This window comes from Nicotiana tabacum, chromosome 6 (assembly GCF_000715075.1).
Source record: "Nicotiana tabacum cultivar K326 chromosome 6, ASM71507v2, whole genome shotgun sequence".
Lineage (NCBI taxonomy): Eukaryota > Viridiplantae > Streptophyta > Magnoliopsida > Solanales > Solanaceae > Nicotiana > Nicotiana tabacum.
This window is the reverse complement of record NC_134085.1, coordinates 215183893-215198495: the sequence shown is the minus strand read 5'-3', so window position 1 is coordinate 215198495 and position 14603 is coordinate 215183893.

Sequence of the window (14603 nt, the reverse complement as noted above, 5' to 3'; positions counted from 1 at the left end):
AAGTACATGGCAACTTTAAACTTCATAGTTGTAGTAGAAGAATGAATTTAAAAAACTAGGTACAAGGGTAAATACTTTTGGTCAACTAGGTGTATAGTGAAACTATTTTGAGAGTAGGAAAATTTTAAGTTTTTTTTATTAAACCGACCAAATTGTACCGCACCAAACTTATTTTTAAGTTTTTTTTTTAATAAAATTATAGGTTTTTATATAAATCTACAATCGTGCCGATAATTAAAGTAGACTTTTTATTTTGTGAAAATAAATCGAAAAAATACTGAACCATATCGAATAAATTTACATATGGAAAATATATTTATATATTAAGTTTAAAAATAATAAAGTACTAATTTTTTTCCTGGTTCTTAAAATTATGAAAATGGTTACAAGCAAACAAGCAATTAAGATCAAAATCCTAATTCTCAAACTTATTATGTTATTCCTACTGAAACTAAATTATTTCTAGCATATTCACTGGCAAGACACAAAGTATTCTAGTGATTATGAGTAGCAAACTGCAATGTATTAAATATGTTTCATTCATATGATTTAGATTTATCTTTTTGAATATTTAATCTTCTGTAGGCTTTATTCTTGAGTCCCAACTTGGTTAATATCTTTCTGTTTATGTGATTTATCATTTTTTTTGTCTTTGCATAGTTTCTATTACGTAGCTGTAGAGTAGTTGATGAATCTATACTTTGCCCATCTTTCATGTTTTTCATAATTCATCACCATTTAAGCAGTAAAATTGTCTAGAGAGTTTTGCTAAGTCCTATAAAAGTATGTATGTTATTGAATTGGCAAAATACATAAAGACCCCATTAAACTTGTCCAGAAAATATGTTTGAACACTGTGATGACCCAAAAGGTCATCTTATGTTTTAGAACTCGATTCTATATTATGAGGCCTTCAAAACCTCGATTTATTCCTTCTCGATTTGCATGCGCATTCCGGGTATATTTTCGGAAAGCTTTTATATTGAAAGTTGATAATAATAATAATTTTTACCATTAAAAGTTAATTTAGTTGACTTCGGTTAATATTTTGAGTAAACAAATCCAGACTCGTATTTTAATAGTCATGATGGGTCCGTATCGAAATATGGGACTTGGGCGTATGCCCAGAATCGAATTGCGAGGTCCCTAGCTCGAGATATGAATTTTTGATGAAAATTGAAAGACTGAAAATTTAATGGTTTTAAGAATTTGATTAATATTTGATCTTATTGGTATCGAGCCCGTATTTTAGTTTGGGAGAACAATACAGGTCCAAAATAATACTTATACCTTATCTGTAAAATTTGGTGAGAAATGTAACTGATTTGACGTGATTCGGATGTCCGGTTGTGAAAATAGGAATTTCAAAGTGTTCTTAAAAATTTCATATGATTTGGTGCTAAATTCGTAGTTCTAGGTATTATTTTGGCGATTTCATTGCACGAGCAAGTTCGTGTGATATTTTAAGACTTGTGTGCATGTTTGATTTGGAGCCCCAAGGGCTCGGGTGAGTTTCGGGTAGGCTACGGAGTGAGTTGAACTTAGAAAATTTTGTTGGTATGCTTCAGGTCTGCAGATTTGCAAAGAATGCATCGCATTTGCAAGCAATGGGCAGGGAGGGGCAGCTTCACAATTGCGATGCTTTGATCACAATTACGATCGTGGAAGTTCGCATTTGCGAACAAGGGGTAGCATTTGCGACAATAGCAGTCCTAGGTAAATCATCGCATCTGCAAAGAGAAGTTCGCATTTGCAGGGGTCAGATTTTCGAACCCCATATCGCAAATGCGATACCTACAGCTGAACAAATAGTTGAAAAACGAAAATTTTCATTCATTCTTCAATTTTCCAAAACCTAAAACACAAGAGGCGATTTTCCAAAGACGATTTCTTCCCCAAATTGTAGGTAAGTGATTCTAAATTAGTTTCTTTCAATCTTTCACTTCATTTTACAAGATTTTAGCCTAGAATCTAAGATTTTCATGATGGAATTGGGGATTTTTGGGTAGAAGCTAGGGATTTTAAAATTTGGGGATTTGGACCTCAAATTAGGATCGGATTCCAAAATTAATTATATATCCGGGCTCGGGAGTGAATGGATAATCGGATTTTGGTCCGAATTTAGGGTTTGGACCAAGCGGGCACGGGTGTTGACTTTTGTTAACTTTTTGAAAAATGGCCTAAATTGAATTCTTTGCAATCGTAGGTAGTTCCTAAGGCTCAGATTGAATTGTTTGGTTGATAATTTGCTAGATTCTATTGGTCCAGAGGCTTGTGTCAAGGGAAAATTGGTGATTGAACTTTGAGTTGGCTATTGGAGCGAGGTAAGTGTTGTGTCTAACTTTAGCTCGAAGGATTAGGAATCCTTGACTTAATTGCTATGTGAAAATCCATGTGAGTGGCGTATAGGTGAAGTGACGAGTACCTATGCACCGCCAATTTATCTGTTTTTCTTGTTTTCTTTCCGTTCTTATTATATTGCTTTCCTGTCTTAACTGCTACATGCTTTACTAGTATTTTCATGTTTAATTGCCACTTGTTAGGCATTGTTTTTCATTGTTGAAGGTATTAGCTACCCCGTGGTATCATTGTATTATATTATTGGCGTAAGCTGGCTTATCGGTATTTTATGGTATATTTTGGATTGGTTTCGCTGAGTAGTATTATTTGAGTGAAGTTTCATAATGTACAAGCTTTCCATTTGCTTTGGTTTGAGGTTTAAATATTGTGAAGAGTTTTGAGTTAAACTGTGAAATTTCTGTATTTATTGAGTAATTGATGTTGATATGGTAGGATCGGGTTGTGCACCGCAACAAGAGGAATAAGAGTGATATATTGAGGAGGAATAAGGGTGAAATGCTATTGTACGGTAGAATCGGGTTGCACGCCACAACAGGAGGAATAAGGGTGGATTGATATAGAGTAATAAAGGTGAATATTTAATTAATATTGATATATGGTGGGATCGGGATGCGCGCCGCATCAGTTTAAGTGTATATGTATCTTTCTTCTACTATGTAAGTTATTTTGTAGCTTTGCTTTTCACTTAAGGATTGGTTATAGCTGGATACTGATAAGACACTTGAGTTCTATATTCATTCCTTGCAAGTTACTGCTATTATTTGTCATGTCCTTTTCTCTGCTTTTATTATACACTGTATGCAGGTTATATCATAATTGTCTTGCCGTAGCCTCATCACTAACTCGTCGAGGTTAGGCTCAGTACTTACCAGTACATGGGGTCGGTTGTAGTGATACTGCACTATGCACTTTCTGTGCAGATTTCAGAGCACGTAGTGGCTGATTGAGAGGTTGGATTCAGGTTACACAATTTGGAGATCCAAGGTAGTCCTGTTGGCGTCCGCAGCCCCTGGCGTCCCCTTCCACATCTCTATGTTACCATTTTTTATTTCCAAAATGGTTGTAATTTCTTTCAGACTGATGTTTGTAGAAAATCATAGTGTGTTCGTAAATTATGATAGAAAATCCTGGGTAGTAACAACAACAGTATTGGTAATAGTATATAAACAAAGAGGTTGTTTACTTACTGTCGCAATTATTTCTACTTGTTTTAGAATGTTTATTCTTAATCATTGAAATATAAAGGAAATTGGTTAATAATACTCTAACGTTGGCTTGCCTAGCAAGTGTGATATTAGGCGCCATCACGGTCCCAATGGTGGAAATTTCGGGTCGTGACAAGTTGGTATCAGAGCACTAGGTTGCCTAGGTCTCATAATTCACGAACAAGTTTAGTAGAATCTGAGGGATCAGTACGGAGACGTTTGTGCTTATCCCCTATAGGATACAAAGTTTAGAAACAATCTCACTTTTATTCTTCTCTGTGGTGTGATTTGATCTCTCGATGCTAATTGAACTTTCTACTTTTGTTCCTTCGTAGATGGCGAGAACATGTACTGCTTCATCAGCTGAGCAGCAGCCAGAGCCCCCAGTGACAGCTCCTACGAGGGGCAGAGACGAGGCCGAGGCCGTGCTAGAGGCCGGGGCAGGGGCGGGGCTCAGCCCAGAGCTCGAGTAGCAGCACCAACGGCGGAGCCTTAGGTAGAGTTTGATGAGGAGGGTCTAGCAGAGCTAGCTCAGGATCCAAAGGGGTTCATCGCTACCCCCTACTTCAGGATGCTTTGGTCCATCTAGTGGGCCTTATGGAGAGTGGTTCTCAGACCGACATATTTCCTGTAGCACCAGCCGTCTCTTGGGCAGGGGGAAGAGTTTAGATTCTCGCTACTCACACTCCAGAGCATATGGCTCCCCAGTTTTAGACCCCAACAGATCAGCCAATTGGGGCAATTTCGCCAGGTGTTGTAGCACAGACCGGTGACGGATCAACTATGTCTTCTGAGGCCTTGTTGAGATTGAACAAGTTCACCAAGCTCTTTCCAGTTCATTACAGTGGGGCAGCTTTTGAGGACCTACAGGATTATCTTGACCGCTGCCATGAGGTGCTGCGGAACATGGGGATAGTGGAGACCAATGGGGTCGATTTTGCTGTGTTCCAGATGATAAAGTCCGCCAGATGGTGGAATGATTTTGTGTTGAATAGACCAGCTGGGTTGCCTGCTTTGACTTGGGACCAGTTCTCTCAGATATTTCTTAAGAAGTTCCTTCCTATTACACTGACAGAGGACTATCGCAGGCAGTTTGAGCGTCTCTAGAAGGGTAGTATGTCCGTCACTCAGTACGAGACCCACTTTATTGATTTAGCCCGTCATGCTCTTCTTAAACTTCCTACCGAGAGAGAGAGAGAGAGAGAGAGAGAGAGAGAGAGAGAGTGAGGAGGTTTATTGGGGGACTTGCTCAGCCTATCAGATTGCAGATGGCTAAGAAGACTAGGAGTGATATTTCTTTCCAGGATGCAGCCAATGTTGCCAGACGAGTTGAGATGGTTCTAGCTCAGGGGAGTGGTTAGGGGTCTGACAAGAGGCCGCGTTACTCTGGTGGATTTAGTGGAGCCTCATCTGAAGATCGAGGTACTTTTGGTAGGGGCCATCCTCCCAGGCCGTTTCATTCAGCACTTCAGACATCCCATGGAGCTTCAATAAGTCGTGGTCCTTATGCACCTTCTTTGGGGCAGCCAGCTTATAGTGCACCACTAGCTCCGATCAGAGCACCTCATCTTCAGAGTTATTATCGCGGTCAGTCTGCTTACCCGGGTCAGTCTCAGTTTCGACAGCCACAGTATCAGGATAGATGTTTTGAGTGTGGTGATTATGGGCATATTTGTAGGACATGTCCGAGGTTAGTGGGCATTCCACCACAGTAGTAGGATTTTCGTGCCATGATTTTGGCACCGAGCGCGCCATCGCTCGCTCAACCAGCTAGAGGTAGGGGTCAGGCCGCTATAGGTGGAGGTCAGGCTATTAGAGGTGGAGGCCATCCAGCAGGAGGTCGTCCTAGGGATATGGTTCAGAGTGGTGGGGCCCAACCCCGATGTTATACTTTCCCAGCCAAGCCTGAGGCTGAGTCATCTGATGTTGTTATCACAACTATTGTTTCGGTTTGCAGTAGAGATGCTTCAGTTCTATTTGATCCAAGGTCTACATACTCCTATGTGTCATCTTACTTTGCTTCATATTTGGTTGTGCCTCGTGATTCTTTGAGTGCTCCCGTGTATGTGTCCACTTCGGTGGGGGATTCTATTGTTGTAGATCGTGTTTATCGCTCGTGTGCGGATGTTATTAGGGGTATTGAGACTCATGTTGATCTCCTACTTCTCGATATGATCGATTTTGATGTCATTTTGGGGATAGATTGGTTGTTCACTTATCATGCTATATTGGACTGTCACGCCAAGACCGTGACCTTAGCCTTGCCAGGGTTGCCTCAATTAGAGTAGAGAGGGACTCCTGGTCATTCTACTAGCAGGGTTATCTCTTATATGAAGGCTCGGCGTATGGTCGAGAATGGGTGTTTGGCTTATTTGGCTTATGTTCGTGATTCTAGTGCGGATGTTCCTTCCATGGATTCTGTACCAGTTGTTCGGGAGTTTCCAGAGGTATTTCCTGCAGACCTGCCGGGGATGCCAGCCGATAGGGATATTGACTTCTGTATTGATTTGGTTCCAAGCACTCAGCCCATTTTATTCCGCCATACAGTATGGCCCCGGAAGAGTTGAAAGAATTGAAGGAGAAGTTGCAAGACTTGCTTGATAAGGGTTTCATTAGACTTAGCGTCTCGCCCTGGGGTGCGGCCATGTTGTTTCTGAAGAAGAAAGATGGATCGATGAGGATGTGCATAGATTATCGGCAGTTGAACAAAGTCACCATCAAGAACAAGTATCCATTGTCGATGATTGATGACTTATTTGACCAGCTTCAGGGTGCGAAAGTGTTTTCAAAGATCGATCTAAGGTCTAGCTAACAACAGTTGAGGATTAGGGCGTCTAATGTCCCTAAGATAGCTTTTCAGACTTGGTATGGGCATTATGAGCTTCTAGTGATGTCATTTGGGCTGACAAATGCCCCGGCAACATTTAAGAATTTGATAAACCGGGTGTTCAAGCCCTATCTAGATTCTTTTGTGATTGTTTTTATTGATGATATATTAATCTACTCCCGCAGTCAAGAGGAGCATGAGCAGCACTTCGGGTCGTTCTTCAAACTCTGAGAGACAGCCAGTTATATGCTAAGTTTTCAAAATGTGAGTTTTGGTTGGGTTTAGTTGCTTTCTTGGGTCACGTTGTATTAGTAGAGGGTATTCCAATGGATCCTAAGAAGATTGAGGCCGTTCAGAATTGGCCTAGACCTACTTCAGACAAGGAGATCCATAGTTTCTTGGGTTTGGTGAGTTATTACCATCGATTTGTGGAGGGGGTTTTATCTATAGCAGCCTCGTTGACCAAGTTGACTCAGAAGGGTGCCTCGTTCAGATGGTCAGACGAGTATGAGGAGGGCTTTTAGAAGCTCAATACTGCTTTGACTAAGGCACTGGTATTGGTATTGCCCACATGTTCAGAGCCTTATACAGTATATTGTGACGCATCTCGTATTGGACTTGGTGCGATATTGATGCAGGGCGGGAAGGTTATTGCATATGCTTCACGGCAGCTAAAGATTCACGAGAAGAATTATCATGTTCATGACTTGTAGCTGGCAGCCATTGTTCACACGTTGAAGATTTTGAGGCACTATCTATATGGTGTGTCGTGTGAGGTATTCACGGATCATAAGATTTTGTAGTATTTATTCAAGCAAAAAGAGCTCAATTTGAGGCAGAGAAAGGTGGTTGGAACTATTAAAAGACTATGATATTACCATCTTGTATCATCCCGGGAAGGCCAATTTGGTGGCCGATGCTTTGAGTAAAAAGTCAGCTAGTATGGGCAGCCTTGTGTACATTTCAGTCGGTGAGAGACCGCTTGCATTAGATGTTCAGGCGTTAGCCAATCAGTTCGTGAGGTTGGATGTTTCTGAGCCCAGTCGCGTTTTAGCTTACACAGTCGCTCGGTTTTCCTTGTATGAGTGTATCAGGGAGCGGCAGTATGATGACCCTCATTTGCTTGTCCTTAGGGACACAATGTGGCATGGTGATGGCAAGCAAGTTACGGTTGGAGATGATAGAGTTTTGAGAATGCAGGGTCGTGTTTGTGTGCCTAATGTGGATGGACTTCGTGAGTTGATTCTAGAGTAGGCTCACAGTTCCAGGTATTCTAATCATCCATGCGCCACCAAGATGTATTAGGACTTGCGGCAGCATTATTGGTGGAAGAGGATGAAGAAGGATATTGTTGCATATGTAGCTCGGTGTCTAAATTGTCAGCAAGTAAAGTATGAGCATCAGAGACATGGTGGTTTGCTTCAGAAGATAGAGATTCCTAAGTGGAAGTGGGAGCTTATTACTATGGATTTCGTTGTTAGACTCCCACGGACTCAAAGGAAGTTCGATGTAGTTTGGGTTATTGTGGATAGATTAACCAAGCCAGCGCATTTTATTCCCGTGGCAGTTTCCTATTCTTCGGAGCGGTTGGCAGAGATTTATATCCATGAGATCGTTCGTCTTAACGGAGTGCCCGTGCCTATTATTTCTGATCGAGGTACACAGTTTATTTCGCACTTCTAGAGGGCAGTATAGCGTGAGTTAGGTACGCGGGTCGAGTTGAGTACAGCTTTTCATCCTCAAATGGATGGGCAGTCCGAGTGTACTATTTAGATCTTGGAGGATATGCTCCATGCCTGTGTTATCGACTTTGGAGGTTCTTGGGATCAGTTCTTACAGTTAGCGGAGTTTGCCCACAATAACAACTATAAGTCGAGCATCCAGATGGCTCCCTATGAGGCATTATATGGTAGACGGTGTCGATCACTGATTGGATGGTTTGAGCCGGGGAGGCTCGATTATTGGGTACATATTTGGTATAGGATGCCTTGGATAAGGTTAAGATCATTAAAGATAAACTTCGTACAGCTCAGTCCATGCAAAAGAGTTATGTCGACCGTAAGGTCTGTGTTATGGCATTCATGGTTGGAGAGAGAGTGTTTCTTAGGGTATCGCCCATGAAAGGTGTAATGAGGTTTGGAAAGAAGGTCAAGTTAAGCCCTAGGTATATCGAGCCTTTTGACATCCTTGAGAGAGTGCGAGAGGTGGCCTACAGACTTGCGTTGCCACCAGGCTTATCAGCGATACATCCAGTATTCCATGTGTCCATGCTTCAGAAGTATCACGGCGATCCATCCCACATGCTAGATTTCAGCACTGTCTAGTTGGACAAGGATTTGACCTACGAGAAGGAGCCGGTAGCTATTCTAGACCGGTAGGTTCGTCAGTTAAGATCAAAGATTTATCCTTCGATTCGAGTGCAGTGGAGAGGTCGGCATGTTGAGGCAGCTACCTGGGATTCTGAGTTTGATATGCGGAGCAGATATCCCTACCTTTTCACCAGCTCAGGTACTTTTGTATATCCATTCGAGGACGAACGATTGTTTTAGAGGTGGAGAATGTGATGATCCAAAAGGACATCTTATATTTTAGAACTCGATTCTATATTTCGAGGCCTTTAAAATCTCATTTTATTTCTCCTCAATTTGCGTGCACAGTTCGGGCGTATTTCCGAAAAGATTTTATCTTAAAAGTTGATAAAAATAATAATTTTTGCCTTTAAAAGAAGTTGACTTTGGTTAATATTTTGAGTAAACGGATCCGAACTCGTATTTTAAAAGTCCTGGTGGGTCCGTATCGAAATATAGGACCTGGACGTATGCCCGAAATCGAATTTTGAGGTCCCTAGCTTGAGATATAAATTTTTTATGAAAATTGAAAGACTGAAAATTTATTGGTTTTAAGAATTTGGTTAATATTTGATCTTGTTGGTATCGGACCCGTACTTTGGTTCTGAATCCCGATACAGGTCCAAAATAATATTTATACTTTATCTGTGAAATTTGGTAAGAAAGAAACTGATTTGATGTGATTCGGACGTCCGATTGTGAAAATAGGAATTTCAAAGTGTTCTTAGGAATTTCATGTGATTTAGTGCTAAATTCTTAGTTCTAGGTGTTATTTTGGCGATTTGATTGCACGAACAAGTTCGTATGATATTTTAAGACTTATGTGCATGTTTGGTTTGGAGCCCCGAGGGCTCGGGTGAGTTTCGGGTAGGCTACGGAGTGCGTTGAAATTAGAAAAATTTGCTGGTATGCTTCAGGTCTGCAAACTTCGCATTTGCGAGGTCTGACTCACACATGCAAGCCTCGCATTTTTGAAGAATGCATCGCATTTGCGAGCAATGGGCAGGGAGGGGTAGCTTCGCAATTGTGATGCTTTGATCGCAATTATGATCCTGGCAGTTCGCAATTGTGATGCTTTGATCGCAATTACGATCCTGGCAGTCCGCATTTGAGAACTAGGGGTCGCATTTGCGACAATAGCAGGCCCAGGTAAATCTTTGCATTTGCGAAGAGAAGTTCGCATTTGTTGGGGTCGCATTTGCGAAACCCATATCGCAAATGTGATACCTGCAGCTAAACAAATAGTTGGAAAACGGGATTTTTTTTCATTCATTATTCAATTTTTCAAAACCTAAAACACAAGAGGCGATTTTTCAAAAATCATTTCTTCCCCCAAATCGTAGGTAAGTGATTCTAAACTAGTTTCTTTCAATCTGTCACTTCATTTTACAAGATTTCAACCTAGAATCTAAGATTTTCATGGTGGAATTGGGGATTATTAGATAGACGCTAGGGATTTTAAAATTTGGGGATTTAGACCTCAAATTAGGGTCGAATTTCAAAACCAATTATATATTCGGACTCGGGGTGAATGGGTAATCGAGTTTTGGTCCTAATTTCGGGTTTGGACCAAGCGGACCCGGGTGTTGACTTTTGTAGACTTTGTCAAAATGGCCTAAATTGAATTCCTTGAAATCGTGGGTAGTTCCTAAGGCTTAGATTGAATTGTTTGGTTGGTAATTTACTAGATTCTATTGGTCCGGAGGCTTGTGTGAAGGAAAAAGCGGTGATTGAGCTTTGAGTTGGCCATTGGAATGAGGTAAGTATTGTGTCTAACTTTAACTCGAGAGATTAGGAATCCTTGACTTAATTGCTATGTGAAAATCCATGTGAGTGGCGTATCGGTGAGGTGACGAGTACCTATGCGCCGCCAATTTATTTGTTTTGTATGTTTTCTTTCCGTTCTTATTATATTGTTTTCCTGCCTTGACTGTTACGTGCTTTACTAGTATTTTCATGCTTAATTGCCACTTGTCCGACATTGTTTTTCATTATTGAAGGTATTAGTTACCCCGTAGTTTCATTGTCTCATATTATTGGCTTAAGATGGTTTATCGGTGTTTTACGGTATATTTTGGATTGGTTTCGCTGAGTAGTATTATTTGAGTGAATTTTCATAATGTACAAGCTTTCTATTTGCTTTTGTTTGAGGTTTAAATATTGTAAAGAGTTTTGAGTTAAATTGTGAAATTTTTATATTTATTGAGTAATTGATGCTAATATGGTGGGGCTGGGTTGTGCGCCGCAACAAGAGGAATAAGGGTGAAATACTATTGTATGGTGGGATCGGCACGCCGCAACAAGAGGAATAAGGGTTGATTGAAATGGAGTAATAAGGGTGAATATTGATATTCATATTGATATATGGTGGGATCGAGATGTGTGCCGCATCAGTTTAAGTGTTTATGTATCTTTCTTCTACTGTGTAAGTTATTCTGTAGCTTTGCTTTTCACTTAAGGAATTGTTATAGCTGGATACTGATAAGACACTTGAGTTCTATATTCATTCCTTGCAAGTTACTGCTATATTTGTCCTGTCCTTCTTTCTGCTTTTATGATACACTATATGCAGGTTATATTGTAATTGTCTCGCCGTAGCCTCGTCACTACCTCGTCGAGGTTAGGCTCGGTACTTACCAATATATGGGGTCAGTTGTACTGATACTGCACTCTGCACTTTCTGTGCAGATTTCGGAGCAGGTAGTGGCTGATTGAGAGGTTGGCTTCAGGTTATACAGTTTGGAGACCCAATATAGTCCTGCTGGCGTCCGCAGGCCCTGACGTCCCCTTCCACATCTCTATATTACTGTTTTCTTTATTTTTAAAATGGTTGTAATTTCTTTCAGACTGATGTTTGTAGAAAATCATAGTGTGTTCGTGAATCGTGACACTGGATTTTGGATAGTAATAGCAACAATATTGATAATAGTATATAAACAAAGAGGTTGTTTACTTACTGCCGTATTGTTTTAGATTGTTTACTCTTAATCATTGAAATGTAAAGAAAATTTGTTAATAATACTCTAACGTTGGCTTGCCTAGCAAATGTGATGTTAGGCGTCATCACGGTCTTGATGGTAGAAATTCCGGATCGTAACAAACACTTAAACTAAACTGGTGATTTTTTACACCCTATTCTTGTTCAAAATAGGGAAGTGGTTTGCACTCTCCCTATAATTTTACGCCGCACCACTTAATTTTACTTTTTTCACTCCTTTTTCTTTTATTTTTTCACTCTTCTCTTCTTTTTCACTAATTTTTCTTTTCATGTCATCACTTCCATAAGTCTCATTGCCCGTGTGCTGTCGCCCTTCAAACAGGGGCGGACCCACGTGGAGTCAAGTGGGTTCATATGAACCCGCTTTATCGAAAAATAACACTGTATATATAGGTATATTTTTGCTGTTTTCAGACAAGTAAAGGTATAAATATAATTTTGAACCCACTTGAAACAAGTAAAATGTCTAACCTGTTGGTAAAGAGGGTTCAAATTTTTCACATGGTCCTGAGTTCGAAACTAGCTATTCACATATGACCTCTAATGTTTTTTTTTGAACCCGCTTGATAAAAATCCTGGGTCCGCCACTGCCTTCAAACAGGGGCAGACCCACGTGGAGTCAAGTGGGTTCATATGAACCCGCTTTATCAAAAAATAACTCTGTATATATAGGTATATTTTTGCTGTTTTCAGACAAGTAAAGGTATAAATATAATTTTGAACCCACTTGAAACAAGTAAAATGTCTAGCCTGTTGGTAAAGAGGGTTCAAATTTTCCACATGGTCCTGAGTTCGAAACTAACTATTCACATATGACCTCTAATGTTTTTTTTGAACCTTCTTGATAAAAATCCTGGGTCCGCCACTGCCTTCAAACAGGGGCGAACCCACGTGGAGTCAAGTGGGTTCATATGAACCCGCTTTATCGAAAAATAACACTGTATATATAGGTATATTTTTGCTGTTTTCAGACAAGTAAAGGTATAAATATAATTTTGAACCCACTTGAAACAAGTAAAATGTCTAGCCTGTTGGTAAAGAGGGTTCAAATTTTCCACATGGTCCTGAGTTCAAAACTAACTATTCACATATGACCTCTAATGTTTTTTTTTGAACCCGCTTGATAAAAATCCTGGGTCCGCCACTGTTCAAACAATCCAAAATTGTTATAATTCCACTGCTTCTGCATGCTTTTAGGATTTTGATTTGTTCCACAATCGCGAGAGGATTGCAAGGTAAGCTTGGCGCTCAGTCACTCACCGGTGCCGGAAAATGGCAGTAACAACAGCTCCGCCGCCTCAACATCCACGAGTTTCAGTGAGCTGAATCAATGGGCAAATATGGTGTCAATGTTCCAAAAGGTGTTGTTGTTACTTCCGTTGGAGATGTGATAACGGCAATTCGAGACATACTATTTGACCAAATGAGGTGGTTGAGTTAAACTTTAACGGACAGTAGAGGATGAACACAAAATTAGCTGGAAAAAATAGGGAATTAAATTGAACATTATATCCAGAAAATAAATTAGCAGATATGAAAAAGGATTTAAATAATTGAAGTGAGAAAGTAGAAAAATGAATTCACCATACTTACAATAAGAATCTTTTTCTTTAAAAGGAAAGCATTACCTTAAACAGAGGACATTGGCTTCCATTTCGTTGGAGACTGAGCAACTAACGAAGGTCCGATTGGAGGGAAAATTTATGAGCTAAACCCAAGACATCTTGGTCGGAGAGGATCCTGGGGATGCGGTGGTGTTGTACCGGAGTGGCCTTCTTCATGCCAATTCGGCGAGGCCCAAGTCCCGGGGGAGTCGTGAAGAAGAAGATGAGGGGGAGGGGGGAATTCTTTTTTTATTATTTATTTATTTATAGTTGTACGCACCTATTTTTTTTAAAATAATTAATTTTTTTTACCACGTTAGCATTTAGGGTGACATTTAATTCACTCCGAACAAGAACAAGGAAGGTAAAAGAACACTCGTTTAGTTTAAGTGTTCAAACTTATTTTTTTGACAAGTTTAATGGGGTCTTCATGTATTTTGTCTATTGCCTTCTACTTTTACTAGTGACTTTTACATGACATTTAAAAAAATACCGAAAATTAAGCGAATCGTACCGATACCGAAGAGAAACCGACGTGAGTGGGACAGTTTCAAAAGGTTTAATTTTAGTTATACATAATAGAATAATTGAAAAATTGATATGCTATAAATTTTATAAAATAATCGGACGAACCGAACCATTGACACCCATTGGTATATAGCATAAATTACCCAATAAAAATTTAGCAAAAAGTCTAATGTCAGAATTTAAAGTTCGGTTGCCAGGACTTTCCATGAACGCCAGAATTTTAAAGCATGCAACAGTTATGGTGGTTGTAGGATTTTGCCATTTCGACATTGTGGCTGGAAATTCTAATGATCGTCATAATTAATGGTGCTTCAAAATTCTGGTGATCCTCAAAATTTTTGGTGCTTTAAAATTCTGGCGGGTAATTCAAAATTCTATTGAGCATATGTTTTAAAATTCTGACATCAGGATATTTTCCAAAAAGAAATTTAGTAAGGTCAAAATATAAATAATGATATAATCTTTTTTTGTTAGGTTAATATGTTCAAAACCTGAAACTCATTGTCGAGATTGCGTAGTATTTGCAAATTATACATCTAGAGCTTAAAGCATACTCGTCTTAAATAATGGAGTTAATTTTATCCATGGTCATTCAACTTTGTATTTGTTACCTAAAAGTTATTTTTCTTTATTTTTATTGCGTAAAAATCATTCAATTTTGTGTTCATTACACAAAAGTCACTTTTCTTTCTTTTGTTACACAAAAATTATTTTACTATGCTCTAATTATCA